Here is a 22,548-nt window from a genome sequence, read left to right on the forward strand (position 1 = left end):
TACAGTACCTGTTCTGAATTTCTAACTCAAAATTTGTTTTAAGTGGTGCTGTCTCTTGGATTATATTGTAAAATCTCTTGACTTGACAAGCCTTTTGGTCTTAGGATTCCAGAGTCTATAACCTCTGCTCACTTGGCAATATCCAAGCATGATGCATTTTATAGACTTGTGATACAGGTTACACTTTTTTTGGGAATGTGTTCATACCCAATACACACAAAAACTCTGAAATGTTTGACACTGGGTTTTCTTCCAGACCATACCTTTATTGGTGTTTTGTCCTTTAAGGCAACTGTGGGAGCACAATTCTTCAGGTAGATACTGCTCCTGCTGAAACACACACTAACACTAGCATATTTTAACATAGATTGGGATTTTTCCACTAAGGTTCTGTTTGCATATTAACTTAACACCATTCTGCTCCAGCATGTATGCAATGGTTAGTTGATGCTCAATGCCATGCTTCTTCAGGAAGATTTCTACAATTTGCTGAATTTGGGATGTGGTATAAGAGATAGACAGACAGTAATTAGATAGACAATGTCTTGATAGACACCAGATGTTAGACACTCAATAGTTAGACAGGGACAAAAGGTCAACAGGGACAAAAGTCAGACACACCAAAGTTAGACATGTAAAATGGTCGACAGGTACAAAAGGTCGGCAGTGTCAAAAATTTTACATGAAAATGGTTGACACAAAAATGGTCGACAATATTTTTTTAGTTTTTTAGCCCTAATCTTCCCCCTAACACTCTCCTTGGTACCTGACCCTCCCTTCTGGTGCCTCAACCTAACCATGAGGGTAAGTGCCTAACTCTCCAGTAAGTGCCTAACCCTAACAAACAAAATTGTTGACTATATATGTGTCAACCATTATCATGTCAAACTTTTGACCGTACCTGTTGATCTTTTTACATGTCTTACATTAGTGTATCTGACTTTTGTCCCTGTTGACCTTTTTTCCCTGTCTAACTATTGACTGTCTAACATCTGTTGTCTATCTAGACATTGTCTATCTAATTACTGTCTGTCTATAGTCTGGAACCCCTGAATTTGTGCTCATTTCTACTATTTTCTTATAGTCTGCAATCTTCATCATGAAGTAAGAACAGTATTTCATTAATGTGGCACTCACATAGACAGTGACTTATAAAATATAACTTTTATTTTTACTTTAAAAGTGAATTATAAACCCATTAACATGTGATGTGTTATGTAATGTGTGAATATTAATATTGTCAGTTAAAAAACAGACATCCCAAATACATAGTATAATACTCAATGTTCCCTAGTTCTCGCACTCAGCTATATATGCAGTAATTAATATTAAAACATTATTTAAAAAAATATTACCTGGGGTATATGTACATACACAGGGAAATAATTGCCACCTCAGTGGAATAATCCCCTCCTCCCAATGCCCTCTATAGTAAAAAGCCAATTTCAACACTTTAACAGACTCCGCTAAATCAAACATTAATTTGTTAGCTGCTTCTGCAACATGCTAAATGTCCATACAAGAACAGCACAGGAGTATCTTAGAATGAATTGCAACCAATAACATAATAGTTAATAGTTTTAACAATGTTCACTAATGTAATGGGTATGTTTGACCATCAAACATCAGCCCGGTGGTTCAAATCCCAACGCAGACAGCTTGATGCACAAGATCCCGACAGCGGAGGTAAGTTAACTATTCCTAACCCTCTACCCACCCCTAACCATAACCCTTCTTTATGGTTGCCTAAACCTTTCCTCCCCCCCTAGTACCAAACCCTAAACTTTCCTCGTAAGTGCCTAAACCTAACCCCCCCTCCCTGCACCCTAAATCTGACCCTCCCAGGGGGAGGGGTACCTAACCCTAACCTCCTTCCCTAGTGCCTAAACCTAACCCCCTAGCCAAACCCTAACCCTCCCTGGGGGAGTGCCTAAGTCCCCCAGGGGTGCCCTAAACCTAACCCTTCCATTCCCAGCTACATAAATACTTACCCACGGCATTGTATGGTCGGTCCAGCATCCTGTCTGGGTCCCGGCATTGGGATTAACATAGGCGACGGCATTTCAATGCCTATGTTAGATCCCTTGCCGGGATTATGCTGTCAGTATTGCATCCATCTGCTGGTCTCATAACTGCATACAGTACCTCACTAATACAATGTTGCGGTTTCATTCAGTTATAGCTAAAAATAGCCTGTGTGCTGCTAATTTGTCTCTTATGCTGTAATTAGATCGTGAGCAGTTCTTGCTAAACACAAAGATCAGACCAATTTTATTACAGCTCTCGTTGTGCCTTCCTGGTTAATTGTGTTGTCTTACTCGGTGTATGACTAATACCGCTTTTATACCTAAATTCTGGGTCTGACCCGGAGGTTGGAACAGGGTTCCAAATCAGATCAGACCCAGATTTTAACCGGTGTCAACCCTGGATTTTCCCAAGTCAGAGCCGTTCACACCGGAGCCGAGTCTGGAGTGACCCGGCTATTCCGTCATGGAAGTGGAAGCTTGGAGATGATGTCATCTCCAAGCGCCGCTAAAGACGGCCAATCGGCTGGCGTATGGCGTGCTCCTGGTCATCGTGACCCGGATCATGCCTTTTACACTGCAGGGTTTCACGGATTGCACGTGGCTGGCACGGCGATTTTTTAGCGGTTATAAAAACCGCAAGCACCAGCCACGTGCAATGTTTAAAACAATTAGTGCATCCTTATGGCCCTCTGAAATACCAGCCCCAATACGTTAAATGCATTTTTCGTGTAAAAAAAAAAATTTGGACCGAAATTTCATTGGTTGTTTTTCGCCAAAGTGCGCAAATTACAATTTTTTTTGGCTAAAGTATCATTAGGGGGGCTGTCCAAAGTGTTCTGTAAGAAATCCACACATTTTTACCAAAAAATAGGGATTTTGCAAATCTTTTTGCCTGCCCTAGGCTGGAGAAAAGTTTTCTCCAGTCTAAATCATGCGCAAATTGGCCGATCGTGGCCGATATATATCGGCCAATATATCGGCCCATCTGATGGCCGATTCGCAAACGACGGTGAAAATGGCCGTTTTCGCCTCTAATTGAATACGGCCCATAGTGGTAAAGTGCTGATAAAACCCTGCATCATGTGACAAGCAAGTTAGAAATAGCAATAGCACCATCTGATGGATAATTATTGGAAATATAAGGATGTTAGTAGATCCAATATAACATATCTTATATCTTCTGGGTTATGTTCCCCTCTCACACATGCTTTTCATTAACTAGATGAATGTGTGATCTCCGTATGTTATAAAATAGAAACAAAATAGATCAGTGCTATTTACTTAGTCACGAATGTTAAACAGGTGAGTCCACTGTGTGTCCAGAATCTACTTTAATATAGTAACAGCACGCTTAATAATTATTCCCCCAATATAATAGGCACACCTTAAAAACGTCACACTGTAGCCTGCTACTATCTACATATGATCTGAGAGTCATCAGTTATGCTGGACATACACAATACATTTATCTGTCAGATATCTGTCCAATTTGGCTGGTTGGAATGTATGGGAGCCAATGATAATTGACCATTTGCTCATGAATACTGGAAAACAGTCAAAAATGTTTGGGTAGACAAATTAGTTAAATCAAACATATTTAACCAATTTAAACAATTATTTTTGTCCATTTTCATGTGTTTGAGACCAGATGGTCAAATCTCATTTGCTCCCATAAATTACCAGGTTTTCCTTCCAAACAGCCAGATTGGACAAATATTTTACAGATAATTGTAATGGTGCATACACCCGGTCAGATTTGTCAGATGTGTCAGATGAACGATTGAATGATTTGAACGATATGAATGATCTGAACGATTTTACCAAAGATTTGAACGATCTGAATGATTGAATGATTTCTGACTGCATTAAAAAGAATGGAATCGTCCAAGTCTGACTGCAAACACCTCAGATGTCAGATATCATTATCTGACCATCGGGAACGTGCATCATTCATAGTTCATCATTCAGACATGTCAGATATGTCAGATTTTCCTTCAGATATGAATGATTGAACGATTTTTTACTTTGTTATCGTTCAGATCTGAAGAAAAATCTGACCGTGTGTATGCACCATAAGTGTATTCCCAGCATTAGTTGTGAGCTGATTTATAATATCTCAGTCTTTTGTTAGACTATTTCTGCCGGTATGTGGACAGAAAGTTCCCGTCACTGGCTCTCTCCTGTCAGGACTCCCGGCTTCATAATGAAAAGTTCAATTACATTATCCACACCAATATTCCCAGACAGCATTTGTAGACATTACTGCATTTATCAAAAATAATAAACAATGAATTGCTAACTGCCTATTCAATAACCAGCTCGGCCAAGCCATGAAACTAGGGAAACGTGGGTGCTGTCATAGATAGGTCTGTTTGACATACGTTTTGCATCACAAATGCTTTGTCAAAAGGAATAAGCAGACCTTTGGGTAATTCCTCCTTTTTAAAGGTTGCTGATCACGCTATAAATGTGCGCACGCATCGTGCCATGCAATTACCCGCGGCTGCATACACTACGGTATACTATGGCGCACACTGTGATCACACCATGCAAACCTATGGAGTCGTGGGTGCAAATGCAGAGTGCTTAACCATTCGCGGCGCATGACTCGCACCATGCGTAATACGATTTCCCACGCAAGCGGCAAAGATGTAACTGGGCATATCTGTACTTCCACCAATACATTTAAACTTTACTCATGGGCATATCCACGTATTTGAAGGCCCCTTGACAAAAATGTGTAAGGGCCCCTATGTACCACTCAACAGGTAGAAATGTATATAACACATGTATGCTGCTGCACAGCTTATCTTCCTCTTTAAACGGTCTACATCAGCCTCCCCTCTCCTACAAGCCCTCCACTGGCTCCCCTTCCCCTTCAGAACCCAATTCAAGGTTCTCACACTAGCTTACAAAGCCCTCTTCTCCCATTTACATCTCTGACCTTCTCTTCCTTCACTCTCCTGTCCGCCCTCTTCATTCAACAAATGCACGCTGCCTTTCATGCCTACTGATTACGTCCTCCCACTCCCGCCTCCAAGACTTTGCCCGTGCTGCTCCCCACCTCTGGAACTCTCTCCCTCTCCCCATCAGACTCTCCACCTCTCTACAATCCTTCAAACGGGTTCTCAAGACCCACTACTTCATCAATGCTTTCCAGCTCTCATCCTAACTTGCTACTACATGCTCCCTCCTCCCTGTCTTCCCCATCTGTATCATGCTCATCTGTCTGCCCCTCCCCTTGAGAATATAAGCTCCTGCGAGCAGGGCCCTCTACCCTCTTGTGCTTCTCCTTACTTTATGTTCATCTACTTCTTACTCACCACTAGGACACCTAACACTTGGGGCCTATGCTTTGTTGCTTAATTGGGTGTTATGGCCACCTATGTATCAATGTATATTATCCATGTCCTTGTCCTTCATTGTATTGTATTTTACTGTACTGTAAGTCACTTTTTGGTTAAGTACTTTGTGAGGTGCTGCGGAACACTTGTGGTGCCATTTAAATAAACGATAATAATAATAATAATAATATAACTTTGACAAGGCAGATGGGCCCCACTAAGCTCTGGACCCCGTAGCAGCTGCACCCTTGCACCTATGGTAGTTACGCCCATCTCTTGAAAATATTTTATATAGGAAAAACCCCTTCTTTTATATATATTTTTTTTAATACAGTCTTATCATAAGTCAGTTTCACCACAAATTTAATTGGAAATATAATATAATGTTTACAATATAAAGCTTTATTTAAGTTGCAGTACTCGTTCTGATAGGTGGATCCTATTGTATTATTACCTTCCTATGTGGATTTTATTTATGTTAGCTAAAACTCCTTGCTCATACAGGTCCTCCTGCCAGGGGCGCCGAGAGGGGGGGGCGGGTACTATTTACCCGGGCCGTGGCTTACAGAGGGGCCCGGGTCTTGTGCCACCTCCCCTCCCTCCTCTTTCCCTCACAGCAGCCCAGCACACAGCATGTGTTGGGATGCAGTGTGAGATTGCTCGCGGCTGCTAAGTAGCAGCCACAGCAATCTCCTATGCCTGAGGGGGGGGAGCAATCACACTGATCGTGCCCCCCCCCAGCTTTGCGCCAGGCTGAAGGGCTCACAGCGCCCCCTCCCCAGCATGTGGCGTCACTTTGCGGTGCTGCAAAAGTGTTTTTTTTCCTCAAGGGGGCGTGGCCACGCCTCCCACAATTAGGTCCCGCCTGGGCCCGGCGGCGCTCCCTACAGCCCTGCCTCCTGCATCACTTTAGTCTACTTTTCCTGTGTGAAACTAATATAGTGAAATCCACTAATTATACATAATTGAACATGTGCTATAATCACTGTATTACCCTTTTACATCCCTTAAATATTAAATCTAGTTAAATATTATTTTTATATCATGTATAATATATAAACACCTGAATACATTATGTCATTATTGGCCAAAGTAAGCTAATTAAAAAATTATTATTGCCTAATTTATCATTAATGGTAGTGTCTAAGGGGTTCTGAACCAAGGCCCTGATTCAGACCTGCTCGCTGCTGGAGGTAGCTCGCAGGTCTGATGGGTGTGTTTTTTTATTTTTTAATTTCTGCAGTCCGCTCGCTAAGCTGTGGGTGCCCACCCACAGCTTGTGCGAGCGGGCTGTAGATGGTCGCGATTATCATGACCATTGGGCTTGCAATGAGACCCTTGTGGTAGGGTCTCATCTCGCGCAAGCCCGAGTGGACTTCCTGCTCTAATAGTAAGGTCACCCACAAATGGCAGGAATTCCTTTGGGAATGCCTCCATTTGTGCAGCCACCCCCCCTACCCACCTATAAAATGGGACGAGCTGTCAATCAACATCGACAGCCACCTCGTTTTGTAGCGAGCCCCAGAGCGAGTGAAGTTCTATAAAACAACAACAACGCGATTATGTGAGTACGGTATGAATATCACATATATCTTTGGATTTAAGGGGAGAGGTCAAGCTGCATTGATGTACATGTGGGACTTACCTTGACATACTACACCATCGTGTTTTCCTTTTCTCTTTTTTATTGTCGACGAGAATCCGTATAAGAAGACCGCTTGTATCGATCATCATATTGAATAACATCCATTCTCATTAAGGACTCCCATCATTTGGAAGGAAACATTGAGGAATGTGACCTTTATATGCATATGTACCTGTTCTGAATGTGAGTTAGGGTACGCCCATTTGATCTTCGCTCTGTCTATTTACACTGCATGATGGTGAACCCTACCATAAGATAAAGTACACACTGGTGACTGGTGACATGACTCCATTGATAAAGATACCTTGATAAGAGGTCACTGTAACACGATTACGTGAGTACGGTACGGATATCACATATATCTTTGGATTTAAAGGGAGAGGTCAAGCTGCATTGATATACATGTGGGACTTACCTTGACATACTACACCATCTTGTTTTCCTTTTCTCTTTTTTATTATCAACGAGAATCCGATATAAGAACGCTTATATCAATCACCATATTGAATACCATCCATTTTCATGAAGGACTTCATTTGGTATCATTACATCATCTGTTGGTGTGCTCAGATGTTGGGTTTGTCTATTTATTTTTTGTTTAGTCTTTCATTTTACAAGACTGATTAAATCAATTCTTGATCTCCGTCTTATTCATCAGATTCATGTGGCCACTATCTGCAAAAGTCCCCTGCAAATATTATTTTATTATGTTACAGATTAAGGACTTTCCTTAATCTGTAAGCAACAGGAATTAATTTCTAGGGTAAATCAATTCCTGTTGCTCTTTTTTGCCCGCTTTATATTTGGCTTGTTTACTGAAACTTTGTTCAATAGCCCATCTGCTATGTCCTCTTTTGGTCAATCTCTGACTCTGTATTTGGATTTCTGATTTATCCAAAGAGTTACATCTTAATCTCAAAAATTCCCCTTTGGGGATACCTTTTATTACTGGTGGGAAGTGTGCACTGCTGTGGAGAAATACACTATTTGTAGAAGGTTCCTATGTAAATAAATAGTAATGTTCTGATGTTCATCAAGGACAATTTTCAGGTTAAGGAATCTCTTGGTGACTAATCATGTACGTTAATTTAAGGTTAAGGTCATCTACTGTATATTTAAAGTTTCAATACATTTCACCAACATGTCTTGTGGGACTTCCCATATGATAAAAACATCACCTACATAGCGAAGCTATACTGATAGATATTGCACATTGATTTCATCGGCTTTGCAGAACACCATCTCCCTCTCCCATCAGCCTAAATACATCTAGCATACGTTGGTGCACAAGCCACGCCCATCACAGATTCATGTCTTTGTAAATAGAACTGACCATTGATTATAAAATAGTTGTTAAGTAAGAATGTCAAAATTGCAGAAGAAAATCTTCAAACTTAAGTTTCACTTCATATATGATGCCCGTGTATAGGGATTTGACATCACAGGTGGCCAAGATTGCTCACCGTGACATCATTGAGTTTCCTCATTATATCAGGGGTGTCTTGTAGGTGGAAAGGCAGAGTAATGACAAATTTTCTCAGTTGGGTATCCAGAAAGATGCTGGCTTGTTCCGTTAAGCTCTTGACCTCTCAGGTTCCTTCTCTTATGGATCTTTTGTAACATATAAAATGTAGATGTAACCAGATCTATGACATTCAAGAAGCTAAATTCAGTTTCAGTAATAACAGCCTTCCACATGACAGAGAAACATATTAAGGATGGACGCTTCTTTTTGATACTCCACCATAATACTGATCACTGAGTCTTCTGGAATGCACTAATAGACCCTGGTGCTAAAAAGTACAAACAGCATTTAAAACCTACTTGTAAGGACGGCTCACTGACCTTCAGCACTGCCTGAGGATTCTAAGCTGCAGCCACACTGAGTGTAAAGATCGAGCACCAGTTCCAGCGTAACCTGTGAAGCAGCCGGAGAAAAGGTTAAAGACCGGACCAATATTCCCCTATGTGATCTGTCGGGAGGAGGCTGGGTAAATATGCTGGGACACTTAATGCTCACAATCATGCTGCTGGCTATTTGGTCTTATACAGGATTGGAAAGCTTTTTTGCCAACACGCTCTGTAATCCAACTCATCTGGATGTAGGTCTAATACTTCTAGTGCTAATCACACAGACTCTGCCTATATGTGGACGGGTACCACACATTAAATCGAGTAGTCAAAAAGGCACTCACCAGATTTCTTAATAAACAGTGGTCAAAAATGTATTTTTCATCTGTATATAGGCAAATAATTCCAGGTTGCATTTGAATAGCACCAACGTTTCAGTCTAGAGTTAGACCTTTCTCAAGGCTTGCAATCCATATTCAACTACTTCAAATTTGCAGTAAATCAAGACAACCGTCCATTGACACAACCGTCAGCAAATGTACCCGGCTGGGTCCCAGATATTAATTCCCCTCAGCCAATTCAAGATATCAGTAAAAGAGACATGACTGACATGAGTCTTAGAACAAACACATCTGTTACTTACTTTAAACCAAGATGCTGCATACCGCTCTAGGTTCCATGTTTGTGATCCTCATGGTGACAAAAAACATCATCCATCAGTGCCATCAAGGCACCTGTGGCGTCAGAACCCTGCGACTCATTCTTGAACCAATGAGCTCAGTCTACCATGTAAGCAGCCGAGACACGTGGCTCGCTACTGCCGCGCATGCGCAGTGGCCATGCATCCCACTCCTGGAACGCAGACCACAAGACATGCGCAATACAGCCCATGCCCAAACCACGTGATTCATGGCTGCCACGCATGCACAGTAACCATGCGTCCTGCATATGGATCGCAGATCACAGGACATGCGTACTGCAGACCGTGTTTCATCATCGGGTTAAAGAGCATACTGTGCCACAAACAGAATACCGATGGATTGCACATGACATCAAGTACTGATACCAACATTAACATACTTAGAAGTTATTTAGTATATGCGGTAATTTATGTCTGGGGTCCCAGCCATCATAGTGTGCCACATTAATATAATAAACAATAATAAAAGGTAATCATAGATACACTCACATATACACTGGAATAATCTAACATAATATTCATGTTAGTGGCCATCAGGCCATACAGTATTGACCTCATATATGAGGCCAAAAATACATACAGAATTTTTTGGGACCTTTATAAAAACTACTGTAATTTCAGAAACGCTAATACATGAGCATGTACATCTATCTAAGGCAAAAACACAGAAAGAGGATTGAGTTCATTGAGACCTCTCGGTGAAACAGTGTCAAGACGACTAATCCATCTACTTTCTAATTGGTGCAATTTCTTTATATGGTCACCCCCTCGTACTAAGGGAGGTACCCAATCAATGATCCTGTATTTGAGTGATGACAATTGATGATTTCTTTCAATAAAATGTCGGGCTACCGGTTTATCGGACACCCGTGATAGTAGCGCTGCCCGAATTGATGCCCTATGATTTGCCATTCTCTCTCTAAATGTACGAGAGGTTAATTCAACAAGATAAAGGCTACGTGGGCATACCAAAACATAGACAACATGGTCCATTAGACAATGCAGGCAGTATCTTATTTTAATCTGTTTTCCCATATGGGGATGTGGAAAAGAATATCCTTGTAGTAAACTCCTGCATGTTGTGCAGTTACTACAGCTAACACATCCCGGTTTATTTTGCAGCAGCCAGTCAACACCCTTTGGTGGATCTGGATTCACCATCGGTCTTAATAACAACTGCTTCAAGTTAGGGTTTCTTTTGAACGCTACCATTGGTGCAGGTATACCTTTCATTCTTAGAGTGGTATCGGTGGTTAAAAGAGGCCAGCTATTGCTCAATGCCAATCCTGTTGAATTAGCTCGATCATTAAACTTAGTAGAAAAAAATCATACGTCTATCAGACCGACCATTCGATGATCGTTTAGGGACCGGTGACAAATATGTTGTTCTTGCACTTTCAAGACTCTTCATATCTCTCTCTATGTGGAAGGGGAAATAAAAACTCCCTTTATTTAAGCTTCCTCTATACATAGATGAACTCTATTTATGTATCCCTAAACAGAGCCTACAGTATTTCTGTTAATAAATTGTTTCATCATTTCCTCTATTGGAGGTTGATATATTTAGGTGGTGTGTCTTTTTGAAACATAAATTGCCTTTTTATTATATATATTTTATGTAATTTGTGCAATAAATTTTATTTTGTTTTTATTTATGTGTCTATTTAACAATTTATTAGTGCCCCCTTGCTATGACATGTTTACTTGTCTAGCATCCTTTTTTATGAATACAAAAAAAAAGTGTCGGGTTTTAAAACCCGACACATAGGAAAAAACCTCCCTAGTGTGCAATGCAATATTGTCAGAATTTGGCACACTTTTTTTGATCTGTAGCAGTTTTTTCTGTAGATAGCGCATGCTGTGTTACCTTATAATGCTACCTCCAGGATATCATATTCAGACATTAAGTTGTGTAGCATTGCCATGGCAATCTCCTTGTCATCGACATTAGCTGGTGGAGTATTTACATCAATTTAGTTACTCATACTTGTGCATTCACACAACTTAGTATTATACAATGCATGCTTTAGATTAATTCTCATTGGACCTTTGATGTCTGGAGCCATCAACATGTCTTTAGCTGACACTTTCCCATATACTGTATTAAATATTTAATATGCTATTCAATTCTTAAACCAATTGCTCCCATGACTTTTTCTACATCATCTGGACTTGGAATGTCACCTGGGTTAACTGTAGCCTTTCACAACTTCTCCCACTTAATTTGCATTTTCCTTGCAAATTTCCATGTGTTCTAATTCTCTGAGCCTTTCAGGATAATAAAAGCCATCTTGGATGCAGCTATACAGCCTTCTGATTTACTTTGTGAATCTCGTGGTGATAAAAAACATCATCCATCAGTGCCGTCTGACATGTGTTCTTTCTTTTGTCACCTGGTGTGTCCATGTGTTTATGTGCCTGGGCCCATACCCTGTTAATATGTGTATACTATTTGGGATAGAATGCAGGTTACAATAGTAGACACCAGCAGAATCAAGATACAGCAGGCACCCTTAGTACAATGTTTGTACAACTGTACTCAGTATTGGGACATACAGAGGACCAGCCAGTATGTGCACAATATATGCAGGGTCTCTAAACTGAACTCTCTCTTCTTTATACAGACTACTGGAACTTTTTTATAGGTCCATCACTTTCTTTCCTCTGTTGAGGACTCTACTGTAGCATGTTGGCACCTTATGATAATTTGAGGTAATGTGTAACTAATGTGCTACCCCACCCTATCCCTTCTCAGGTATATACAAATTAATTTACAAGATATGTTTGCAGTTGACTATTACTTTGCTCAGATAGAGATCTGGCAATAATGGGTTAAAGGGTGGTATGGGACAAGGCTTTACAGATTGTTAATGCCTGTTCCTGTAGCCTGGAGGTGCGTGAGGCATGAGGTTATAAAGAGGTGAGACATTTGTATGGATATTTTACATATGTATACAGCATTGCACCTCTTTTTTTGGGTAGCAGGCCCATTCTCACCCTGGAAGCCAATAAAACTTGAATTCATGCCCTTATCAACTTTCGCCTAGGTTACTGTAACCTTGTTCTTGCTGGCCTTCAAGTCTCCCATCTTGTCCCTCTTTGGTGTGTCCTCAACAAGGCTCTAGCCTGATTGTACTCTTTCATCACTTTGCTTCATTGACTTCCTGATTTATCCAGAATCAAGTTCAAACTACTCACACTCATCTACCAATCCCTAAATTTCTCTACTCCTCCTTACATCTGCAGCCTCATTTCCACATACTACTTCTCCTGCACTTTGCTCTGCCAAAGACTGCCATCTCCTGTCTGATCACTTGTTCCTATTTCTGCAGTCATGGTTTCTCCACTGCTGCCCCAACCTATGGATGTGTCCTGAGAGTGAGGGTACGTCAAGGCTCTATTACATGTTTCATGAATGAGCACTTGTCTCCCCAATGAGCAACCAGCAGAACAAAAAGTAATGGGAGAACTGACTTACGTCATGTATTTCTGGTGGACTCATTCACAATATACAATACTGATTACATTCCAGTGATGTTCATACCATGTACCATGTAAGTCACCACTAGACCAGCGGGGAAGTTTAGTGGAAATTCTAATCTTGTTCACTTTTCATCATTGAAACAAATTGTTTTGTTGCCTACGAAACAGGAACATGGTGGATATATGCCAACATAATGGCAAGACCATAGGTAAATCTCAATGACTAAAGGACAAGCAATGATCAGATGCAGGTCTACGAGAATACCCAGTTAATTGCATTGTTTAACACATCTAGGATATTTAATACTTTGATAACTAAAAACAGGTCTATGATGTGAACTCCAAAGATTGCCCAGGTTAAATATTACTATTGCTGAGCACTGGTAATTAGTTTTAAGTGTTTCTTGAAATTTCTATCAAACACTTAAAACAGTAATCACAAACACATGAGACTTGCCAGCAATAAGGTGTCTATAGATCCAGGATACTTTGAGGAATATTCATAAGTTGGTTTCTGTGATCAGATATGAATGTAGTGTAGATGTGTATCCTGCTAGGACCCTGCAGGATGAGACTTTCTATGGGGTACGCATGCTGGGAGGGATTTTCCTGTTTGTTAGTCAGTTCTGTTCCAAAGCTGTTCTTCTGCACTACAAAGTCCATGGGGTATATTTCATAAAGTGAGAGTTTTTACATGTGGAGTTGTTGGCCATAGCAACCAATCAGATTCTAGCTATTATCTTCTAGAAGGTGCTAGTTAAATATTAATTAAAATCTGATTGGTTGCTATGGGCAACATCTCCACTTCTAAAAACTCTCACTTTGGTAAATATACCCCCATGGGCTCTATTTATTAACATTATTATTACTAAAATAAAGTGAAAAAGGGTGTTTTCACACCCTTTTCACATTATTTTAGTTTCACCTGTAGTTATTACAGGGCAATTGGAGTAGAATTAATAAAATTCTACTCCAACCCCTAGTATCACTTATTTTTAGTAAAGCAGATCGCATTTTCCATAATTGTAATGGGAAATGTGATCCGACCAGAGTTACTAAAAATAAATTGTAAAAAAATACCGGGGGAAGCCCTGTGATAATAACGCCACCTGTAGCGTCTCCCCCGGTTACCGGGCTCCCACTCTGCTCTAACGGAGAGAGCAGAGGTGGGAGCCAGTACCAGTAATCAGCTATGTGGTCTAAACAGACCGCAAGCTGATTGCTGTAAAAAAAAGAAAAAAAAATTGAAAATTTTTATTTTTACTTACCTGAATCCAGGGACCGGTGATCGGGCCTCCGGTGATGGCTCCACTCCGGTCAGCTGGTCTCCCATAGTGCCCTGCTGCCCGGTCATCAGGTGATCGGGTCCCAGTGCAGTATGGGAGATCACCTGATCGGGAAGCCCGGAGAATATCACCGGAGGCCAGGAGGATACAGGTAAGTGTAATGAAGGGAGGGGGGGTCACGGGGGGGGAGGGGGGGTCGTGGGGGTCCATGATCGTGGGGGGCAGGGCTTAGCATTGGTGGGGGGTAGCAGCGATGGTGGGTCGGCGCATGCGCAGGCTCTTAGTCACAGTATTTTTTCCGAAAATACCACGACTAGAGTGCGGATGGGATCCGCAGGGAACAGAGCTTTATCGCAAGCTCTATCCCTGCAAGGGATTTATAGTAAATCCCTGTGATATTGCCTGAATTCGCAATGCGAATTCACTCTGTAATATCACACTACAATCCGCATTCAATATGCGGATTGTAGTAAATAGAGCCCCATGAGTCTTAACTGATTTGCAGCACATCTACAAGGTGACAGATGTGGGATACCATGGCTCAAGGACTCCGCGGCATTGACCCCCTTATGTTTGATTAAACTATCGCTGACAGATGGGTGCAGTTCAGGAGAGAATGGGCTGTGTACTGCATTGCTGGACTGTCTGAAAAATCAAAAAAGTTACAAGCATACACATAGCTTTATCTGGCAGGTGCAGAGGCGGTTACTAAAGCAGACACATTTACATATTCAAAGGGGAAAACAAGGAAGACCCAGATGTATTACTTGCAAATTTTGAAGAGATTTGCATGCCTGTTAAAATGTCATAATGGACAGACACACATTCAACTCCACGATCCAGAATACTGGGGAAAATATACAATCATACATGTCCACTTTAAGGTTGTTGGCAAAAAGATTTAATTTTGGAGGCATAACTGAATAGCTGATCAGAGACTGCATCGTATGTGGCACCCATAGTGATGCAGTATGTGTACACTTAAGCTGGCCACACATCTAAAGATTATCTGTCCAACAAGCCAACTGGTTGATTGGTTGGAATAAAAATCTGGTAATGTATGAAAGCAAATGACAATCAGCAATTTGCTCCCAAACACCGGAAAATGGACAGAAACTGTTGTTGGAACAAATTGTTTAGATCAAACATTTTTAACAAACTTATCTGAACGACCATTTTCATCTATTTTCTGGCATTTAGGAGCAAATTGCTGATCATATGTTACCAGATTTTCATTCCAACCAATCAACAAGTTGGCTAATTGGATGTAAGTTGGTCTAGTGTGTGGCCAGCTTTACTATGAGAAAAGGATCTGCACGAGCAATCAGAACAGGTCACAAAGGAATTATGGAGGGAGGCTGAAATATGCAGTGTACAGCGCATGTTACAACTGTGGGGGACGCCATGCGTTTGCCCAGGAGATGTGCCCTGCTTTTAACAAACACTGCAACCACTGCAACAAGCTTACCTACTGTGCAAAGTGTTTCAGATCCAGACATACACTGACACACAGTGAGCCACATGTGACACAGGGAGAAAGACAGACACATACAGGGGTATTCAATATGAAACGTTAACTTCACTGCCGAAGTTTACGTTTCATATCGGAGTTTTTTTCTGCGTTAAAGTATCGGGCGCACTCCCGCGTATCCCCGTATTCAATTTGAAATCGTCGAAAACGGGAACCTCCGAAGTTGGATTTGCGTAAAGTTATGATTTTTTCCATAAAAAATTTGTAAGACCCCCCTAAAGTTGTAAAATCATGGGGGATCACTATGGGTATCCCCGTTTTAGCCTTTAAATGAAAGTCGGGGATTTAAATAGCCGCAGCAGGTGTTTTTTTCCCGACATTGAAGAAGTGTTGCAGAAGAGAACTTAGGTTATTTTTTTCGTTTTTTTAAGTGGTCCCATCAAATTTGGGGTACATGAAAATGGGTACTAGCATATTTTTAAGTCCCTAAAGTAAGTTTTTAAAAATTCTGCATTTGTGCACCTGTCGCTATAATTCTATTCTTCAAAACACCTGCCGAATACTTGCCAAATAGCCCTGAACCTATTTCTCTATTGTTAAACAATTTTTTCCCATTTTTTTTTTCACCCCAATATTTAAATACATTTTTTGGGGTGTCCCTATTTTTTTTTTTAAACCCAAATTTATTTGTTTAAGGGTGTCCCGATTTTTTGTAGGACATTTTTTTTTAACATTTCCTTTTAAGGGGACATTCCCAAAACTACAGGCTATTTTTTATAAGCCTACACCCCCAAACCCCTATTCTGCTTTTTTTTTCACTTGCTATAGTGCTTAGAAAAATTATCCCTGTTTTTCAAAAAATGACCCTTGAGCCCATTCAAGGAAAAAAACGGGAATTTTCGGGAAATATGCCTGGGACCCCCTAAAGATGTCCTGACATGGGGTATCACTATGGTTAACCCCGTTTTTGCCTGCTTAAGAAAGTTGGGTTTTTAAATAGCTTTGCAAGGTGTTTTTCCCTGCTGCGGCTATTAGAAACCCCGACTTCCTTCAGGAGTTAAAAATGGGGGTACCCATAGTGATCCCCCATGTCTAGACATCATTAGGGGTGTCCCTAGAATATTTTCCGAAAATTCCCGTTTTTGTTAACCTTTAAAAACTTTTTTTTTTAAATTTAGAAAAAAAATGACATAAGGTCCCCCCCAAAAGCCAAACCAGCCCCAGGCTAGCCAGCCAGTGGTGGTTTCTAAAAATATGGGGAACAAAATGTGTAGGGTTCCACCGTATTTTAGAAACCAATACCAGGCTGCAGGGACTAGTGCTGGTTTTAAATATAGGGGGCAAAAACGACGTGGGGTACCCCCTATATTTAAGACCAGCACCAGACCCAACTGACTGGGGTGCAATGCCACAGCCCGGAGACCCAATCACCGGGGCTCCAGGTCCAAAGCATTACACCCCAAGTCGGTCAGCGCAAGCCAGTGATCTCGGGGGAGTCGGGGACCCCTCAAAAAAGGGTCCACCCTCTCCCGAGCACCACAGGCTTACGCTGAAGCCTGGGGCTCATCCCCATACCCCTGGAGCGGTGGGTATGGGAGTAATAGGGGGGCCAAATAATGTAAAACTATTGTACTTTACAGTGGAACTACAAGTGCCAGCATGCCTACCATTTTGCACTTGTGGAACTATAAGTGCCAGCAGACATGCGGAACGTGTAATTTCACTGTAAAATAAATAGTTAAAAAAAGACAAAACACACACACCGTGCCCAGTATAAGTTTATTACATACACCTACCCATTCACACATACTTACCTATACCAGATGTTCGGTCCCCTTGTCAAGTAGAGATCCATGGTAGCTGGCCCTGCAAGAATGATTTCACTCACCTACATCCAGCGCTGGTCTCCACAGTAATCCATGGGTGTTTTAAAACAAAAAAACGTGTTACCTGATCTACGCTACAAGCTATGTGTATGTGTGTTGTCACACATACACATAGCTCCCGAGTGGCCGCTGCTGGGACTTCACGGGGCATTGCAGTCCCATCAGCCAATCAGCGGCAGCGCTCACTGTAGAGCGCCCGCTGATTTGCTCCGGCAACTGACAGTTCCCACGTGGGCTGACTCAACAACAGATATATTACATTAAAACATCAAGACAAAATTGCAGCATTCATCCCCTAGACTGGGTGTCCCACATAGACTTAGGATTGCAATTACAGAATGGCAGAGAGAACTGTCACTGGGCAGTTCTCATTGAGCGTGTGATAGTAACGCATCAGTGAAAATCCTGGGCGTTCCACTGGACACCGATCACCTCCCCGACTAATCGGCTCTGCAAGACCTCTGTCTGTACGTGGTATCACCATCTCCACCGACGTGTTTTGACCCCTGGTTCTGCGATCTTTTTCAAGGTATGTTTCAGTAGTGAATGCTGCTCAAAGCTACCCATGGTCCTTAAATATTGGTTCAGTCCAATCACAATGCTGCAACTGATTCCTAGACATAAATCGACTACATTGTCCATGATCCTTTGTGGCAGCGGACATGTGTTTCCTATAGGTGTTGCATCATATTCGGAATCTCTGGAACATTGCTGAACTTAGCATAATCCACATTTGTTTAATGAACATGATACTGCCTTCCCCGACCGCGTCATATCCGGTATCACGCTCAATGCTTGCTGCCGTTGCCATAGTGATTTATATGCACAGCCAAGAGCTTTTATTCACGTTCTGTCATATCCGGAGGCGCAATGGGCAATCATAATGTATCAGTCCAAGGTGAGACAATATCCCATTATTAAGATCCTCAATAAATAAAACACAATAAATTAGATATAAAGAACAATATTTGTAAAGCATTAAAACCACTGGTAAAGGGACTAAAAAGTGCACCAATGCAGTAAAAAGTGCAATAGTGCTGACTTATCACATATTATTATTATTATTATTATTATTATTAATATTATTATCCTTTATTTATATGGCGCCACAAGGGTTCTGCAGCGCCTTACATAGTACATAAACATAGTGCACAAACATAGTACATAGACATAGTACATAGACAGTTGAGCAGAACAAGAAAACAGTGTCATACAGTTTAAGACAATGCAATACAAGTACATGGTATATAAACACTGCTGCAACAGAAGCAGGATGGGAAAAGTCACGGGTTAGGTGCTTTTGAGTATAGAGCAGATAATATAAGTAAAGAAAGGATAAGCACAAGAGGAAAGAGGGCCCTGGTCGTGAGAGCTTACATTCTAGAGGGGATGGGCAAACAGACAGGGGTGACACGGATGGGGTAGAAAGTGAGCATGGGACAGAGGGTTAGGATGACAGATGGGTGGATTCCTATTTTACAGTATGTGTGGAAGTCATTTGAATTAAGACATATATGTGCAAATGGTGCAGACAATTTTAAAGAAATTGGGAAAAGGGGAATTAAAGTAGATGGGAAAAACAAAATCACAGAGGTTGAGATTAATGGGAAGATTTGCCCAATAAGAGACTTTATTATGTGCAACACAAAGGGCTCTATTTATCAACATTATTTTTACTAGAACAATGTGAAAAAGGGTGTTTTCACATCCTTTTCACATTATTTTAGTATCACATGAATGTACTAAAGGGCGATTGGAGTAGAATTCTCAAAATTCTACTCCAATTCCTAAGTATCAAATTTTTTTAGTAAGCAGATCGCATTTCCCACAATTGTAATGGGAAATGTGATCAGCTCACATTTACTAAGCTGCAATTGTAATAAAATATCACCTGGAGGCTGTGTGATAATAACGCCAGGGTCATATGGCGTAATGCAGTCTCCCTCTCTGCAGATGCGATGTGTCTGTGCTCAGCCTCAGTAGCTCCCTCCCCCTCTCCTGCTCTCCCCCTGCTTCCTTCCCCCGTCGCTCCCTCCCCCTCTCCTCCTCTCCCCCTGCTTCCTTCCCCCGTAGCTCCCTACCCCTCTCCTGCTCTCCCCCTGCTTCCTTCCCCCGTCGCTCCCTCCCCCTCTCCTCCTCTCCCCCTGCTTCCTTCCCCCATAGCTCCCTACCCCTCTCCTGCTCTCCCCCTGCTTCTTCCCCCGTAGCTCCCTACCCCTCTCCTGCTCTCCCCCTGCTTCCTTCCCCCGTAGCTCCCTCCCCCTCTCCTGCTCTCCCCCTGCTTCCTTCCCCCGTAGCTCCCTCCCCCTCTCCTGTTCTCCCCCTGCTTCCTTCCCCCGTCGCTCCCTCCCCCTCTCCTCCTCTCCCCCTGCTTCCTTCCCCCGTAGCTCCCTACCCCTCTCCTGCTCTCCCCCTGCTTCCTTCCCCCGTAGCTCCCTACCCCTCTCCTCCTCTCCCCCTGCTTCCTTCCCCCGTAGCTCCCTCCCCCTCTCCTGCTCTCCCCCTGCTTCCTTCCCCCGTAGCTCCCTCCCCCTCTCCTCCTCTCCCCCAGCTTCCTTCCCCCGTAGCTCCCTCCCCCTCTCCCCCAGCTTCCTTCCCCCGTAGCTCCCTCCCCCTCTCCTGCTCTCCCCCTGCTTCCTTCCCCCGTAGCTCCCTCCCCCTCTCCTCCTCTCCCCCTGCTTCCTTCCCCCGTAGCTCCCTCCCCCTCTCCTGCTCTCCCCCAGCTTCCTTCCCCCGTAGCTCCCTCCCCCTCTCCTGCTCTCCCCCTGCTTCCTTCCCCCGTAGCTCCCTCCCCCTCTCCTGCTCTCCCCCTGCTTCCTTCCCCCGTAGCTCCCTACCCCTCTCCTCCTCTCCCCCTGCTTCCTTCCCCCGTAGCTCCCTCCCCCTCTCCTGCTCTCCCCCTGCTTCCTTCCCCCGTAGCTCCCTCCCCCTCTCCTCCTCTCCCCCAGCTTCCTTCCCCCGTAGCTCCCTCCCCCTCTCCTCCTCTCCCCCTGCTTCCTTCCCCCGTAGCTCCCTCCCCCTCTCCTGCTCTCCCCCTGCTTCCTTCCCCCGTAGCTCCCTCCCCCTCTCCTGCTCTCCCCCTGCTTCCTTCCCCCGTAGCTCCCTCCCCCTCTCCTCCTCTCCCCCAGCTTCCTTCCCCCGTAGCTCCCTCCCCCTCTCCTGCTCTCCCCCTGCTTCCTTCCCCCGTAGCTCCCTCCCCCTCTCCTGCTCTCCCCCTGCTTCCTTCCCCCGTAGCTCCCTCCCCTCTCCTGCTCTCACCCTGCTTCCTTCCCCCGTAGCTCCCTCCCCCTCTCCTGCTCTCCCCCTGCTTCCTTCCCCCGTAGCTCCCTCCCCCTCTCCTGCTCTCCCCCTGCTTCCTTCCCCCGTAGCTCCCTCCCCCTCTCCTGCTCTCCCCCTGCTTCCTTCCCCCGTAGCTCCCTCTCCTGCTCTCCCCCTGCTTCCTTCCCCTGTAGCTCCCTCCCCCTCTCCTGCTCTCCCCCTGCTTCCTTCCCCCGGGCTGTGTACTTAGAAGACTCCAGTTTCATTGACTGTTCTCCTGCATAACTATCTGGTTAAAGATATCATTTACACATTGCTGTATAGTTTGTCTGAAGTAGGCGGCATTCCTTTATCAGTTACTAGTGACATCTAGTGACATCTGTATATTATGCTATATGAATTAAATGTCTGCCTGTGCCATATGCATATTATTTTATATGTATGTGTATATAATTAACAGCATGTAGCCAATATTATTTTAATATTTTTCTTACATATAAATATATTTTTATTGAGGGTTGCTGATATGCTATGATCTATCTATCTATCTATCTATCTATCTATCTATCTATCTATCTATCTATCTATCTATATATATATTTTATATATATGTAATTGCTAGCATGCAGCTATTATTTGTATATCTGTTTGCTCACATCCATGTCAGTATGTCATTTCATAGCTTTCATTATTAGATTTATGTATATTATTACACTGCAGGCGTTATTTTATCTAAGCAACTTTTTTGTTTGTTTATACTGTAAATGGTCATGTATGTTAATAATGATAGTTCTAAAATAAATACAATGGAACTTTTATTTTTGGTATTGTATTGATCATGTTATCTCTCTGTCACATTTGCAATACGATCTGGGCACCCATGGTCGCATTGCAGTATGTGATCATACCACCTTGATCTATGATATGGTACCTGCAGGGATGTGGGTTCCGAAAGGAGCCCGTCCCTGTGAAGTGCCAGGAGTGAGGTGACCATGTCAGCAGTCTTTTCACTCCTGTGCCAGGACTCCAGCACATGTGCGGTCTACAGACTACGCATGCCCAGGGGCCATTGCTGGGTGAGGGTTCCTATGGAACCCTCTCCCGGTATTTTTCGTGATGTGTAGCCCAGCAGCTAATGCCACCCTCAGATGGCGTTAGCTGCGGGGACCAATTTGGTCAATCTGGCAGCATCACCTTCCCCATAGAAACCTATGAGGGTTGTGCTGCTGATGGAATTGGAGGAATCGCAGCAGATACCGGGGATATCTGCTGCACTCCTTTCATAATATCCGGTCTATTCATAAAGAACATGAAGTGGCTCACGATAAATATCACTATATATTGCATCACATCGATGCGATATATAGTAATGTTTAATAGCTATTCATGCGCACTTACCTGTCCAGCGTCTTCGGCACTGCCCAGCCTATACGCGATCCCTGGGTGCAGTGAGAATACAGACATATCTGGAGCCCGATATGTCTGTATTCACACTGCGCATGTGCCGGGATCTGAGAGCAGCAGGTCAGGTAAGACCAGCTGCAATAGGCGCTGAGAAAAGGGGATGGCGACAGCGCCGGGTGCCTGGCAGACAGCA

The 22,548-nt window shown here is 43.0% G+C and overlaps 1 protein-coding gene across 2 annotated transcripts in view; it reads left to right on the forward strand.

Annotated features, from left to right (window-relative positions):
* LOC148507439 (NXPE family member 3-like) overlaps nucleotides 1-22,548 on the forward strand; it is a 188,502-nt gene that overhangs the window by 28,816 nt on the left and 137,138 nt on the right. The gene's annotated exons all lie outside the window — the stretch shown is intronic.

The sequence above is a fragment of the Taudactylus pleione genome, unplaced genomic scaffold (assembly GCF_031769625.1).
Source record: "Taudactylus pleione unplaced genomic scaffold, aTauple2 ptg000393l, whole genome shotgun sequence".
Lineage (NCBI taxonomy): Eukaryota > Metazoa > Chordata > Amphibia > Anura > Myobatrachidae > Taudactylus > Taudactylus pleione.